General features: G+C 27.9%; 2 long non-coding RNA genes across 2 annotated transcripts; one reads left to right on the plus strand and one right to left on the minus strand.

Annotated features, from left to right (window-relative positions):
- The first annotated feature begins 1,178 nt into the window (after positions 1-1,178).
- LOC115232943 lies at positions 1,179-1,865 on the plus strand. Its single transcript, XR_003883687.1, has 2 exons — positions 1,179-1,326; positions 1,385-1,865. It is a non-coding gene; the product is annotated as an uncharacterized LOC115232943 (long non-coding RNA).
- Positions 1,866-2,108: 243 nt separating this feature from the next.
- Positions 2,109-2,849, minus strand: LOC115232945. Its single transcript, XR_003883689.1, has 3 exons — positions 2,755-2,849; positions 2,434-2,541; positions 2,109-2,336 (listed from the first exon to the last, which is right to left on the minus strand). It is a non-coding gene; the product is annotated as an uncharacterized LOC115232945 (long non-coding RNA).
- Between the last annotated feature and the right edge of the window lie 39 nt (positions 2,850-2,888).

Genomic DNA, 2,888 nt, shown 5'->3' on the forward strand with positions numbered 1-2,888 from the left:
ATTCCCCTTCCATTTATATATGTTCTAAGGTCACATGTTGAACATGTATATCTACAGATACGATGGATACGATGCTTGTATGCGTCAACAAATGGCGCGCATGCGCACTTTCGAACAGTTACTCATAAGAGAGAAGCAACTACGATTTTTTTTCTTACTTCCTTCGGACACATTTCAGCTTGCTATTCTTTTTCCATTTATATATGTTCTAAAACCCGTATCAGACTATGCATTGAGATTGAAATTTGATAGATTGCCCAATCAGGACAAGGAAATTTTAGTTCCTTTTATCTTGATTGGTCAAATTTCAATCTTCAATACGTAGTCTGATACTCGCTTAAGGTTATATCTATCATGACACATGCTGGGCTGCGTTCGAAAAAATCATCCGTGTGCACACGAGCTTTGTTCTATCTTTGTTCAACTTTTAGTAAATAACAAAGATAGAATAACGCTCATGTGCAAACAGGTGGTGTTTCCGAACGTAGCCCTAATATAGCTGTATTTCGCTGATATGACAGATTTCCTAACCATAAATACACTAAAAATTTGTTGATAAATATTTAATTTCTCATCTTAAATTTTGATAAAAATATATTCCTTTAATGTTTTTTCGTATAAAAACAAGTGTTAGAAAAATAAAAATCATTACTCGGTACTCTATCAAAAAAATAATACACCATTAAAAGCTATGCATTTAAAGAACATGATAGAAATTAGATGGAAGACATTAAATAAATCCATTTTACTAAAATCTAAGATGAGCGGGAGAAACTAAACATTTATCAACGAATTTTTGTGTATTTAAGATTGGGAAATCTGTCATATCAACATATCAACGAGATATCAGCATGCGTCGTGATAAACATAACCTGTGATATATACACAGAATGTTTTTAAAAATATCCTTAAGTAAAAGATTAAAAGATTAATAAAATGTTGTACATGAGATTGCAATTTTTCGAAGCGAGACGCGTTACCTATTCTCATCGCCAGTCACTTTGGGAGCGAAAGGAAAGTATTTTTTAGTGCGGGCAATAAAAATGAATTGGTTGAGAAATTTCAATTGATAATTTATACAGATTTGTTCTCACTTTTACTTATTTCTATATTTTAATTTATTAACTTATTCAAGGAGATATCTTTTTATGAAAGATACTTTTATATTTTATAGATTCTGCATTATCCTCGAATGCAATTACAAAATAGAACGAATGAAAAAAAATGAAAAGAAAAATGTAAAACGATTTGATATCGTGCTATCAATGGTTATCAAACTATTACTATCAAAATAACTAATTAGACATATCCCTGAAAACGTCTGCGGTAAGAAATTACAAATTTATTTTATAATGTTTACTTTATGATGATTTTATGATGTTAGGAAGATTGACTGATCGACTAAAAGAAAAGAGGGAAGAAAAAGAACAAACTGGTGGAAGAAAAACCAACTTCGATGAAATACGATGAAAAAGCTAAACGATAGAATATTTCAGAATAAAATTAAGATTGTTAAATGATACTTAGTGTGTTACATACAAAAATGACCATGTAGATTAGTATTATTAATTTATGTTATTCACGTTATCAACAAAACTGTTATGTACATCACTATTGTCCAAAAGTGGCAGATGGTGGCACATTTCTCTTTCACTATCATTACTCTCTCCAGATAATTGCCTATGAAGATATATCACTCTTAGATAATGCTGATATACATAAAATGCAAACGCAATATACATTGCAAATACTATTATTGCTTCAGTTTTAAACTGTTAATACTTAATTTACTTATTTTTTATGATTTAATATCGTACTTAGAAAAATATAAATGAATTTATTGTATTAATAAAATTATTAATCTGTAATATGATTTTCATTTTAATATTTCTGTTCTCATCAAATCGTATATATGCAACATGTCACTAAAGACTTATTGCACATATGTGAGTTTATTAAGTTAAAACATTAGGAGGATCAGATTAGAATTTATTAGTAAATATAGTTATATTTCTCTAATCTATACTTATTCTTATAAAAAAACTTGAGTTCAATATAAAATCATATAAAAAAGCAAACAAATTGTTAACAGTTTAATACTGAAGTAATAATGGTATTTACAAAAGATAGTACTTTTTATTTGCTTTTTAATTAAGGTTTTGTTGAAATTGAAAAAAACATTAAGAATGATATAGTCATATTTTTATATAACACCAAGTATCACATTTAATATTCTTAACTTTATTCTGAAATATTTTGTCGCTCTACTGTTCTCCACCGAATCTAGCTTTTCTTTCTCTAAAATATTCTGAAAGAGATAGTTCACATTAATTCACCTGGAAAAGAAGTCAATAACAAAATCAGAGTTAAATAAAGATGTAAATATATATTTTTCCTTGAAAGGTATTTACAAAAAGGCTCCTATTCGCTTACCTTTTCCATTAAATTAGAGGATAAAGAGGTTACTAGTGACAAATTATACAGAGGTCTCAATATTTTCTCCTTGCTTCTTTAGTGTTTCATCTTTTCTCAAGCAGCGTGCTACATCAAGAAGTAATAATTGTTAACATAATTCATAAATTGACATTTTAGCTTCATATAATGTGTACATCATAAAATAAATCATTAATTTCTTATCGCATAAAATTCTAATTCTAAATTTTTCGCTATTTTCTTTTTCTGAAACAAGAAATTATAGCTTTATAAATTAATCAATATTTATATAATTTTTGTATTACATTAAACGTACATTACTCTTAAGGTGATGCCGGACCGTCCTGTTTTACCGGTCATAATAATTACACTTTGTAGACCGAAATTTTTTTATTGGTTACATGAAATAAGAAATCCTTTTCCACGATTAAAGTATATACATCAACAAAGTGGGA

Source organism: Formica exsecta, unplaced genomic scaffold, assembly GCF_003651465.1.
Source record: "Formica exsecta isolate Colony F162 unplaced genomic scaffold, ASM365146v1 scaffold1515, whole genome shotgun sequence".
NCBI classification, from domain to species: domain Eukaryota; kingdom Metazoa; phylum Arthropoda; class Insecta; order Hymenoptera; family Formicidae; genus Formica; species Formica exsecta.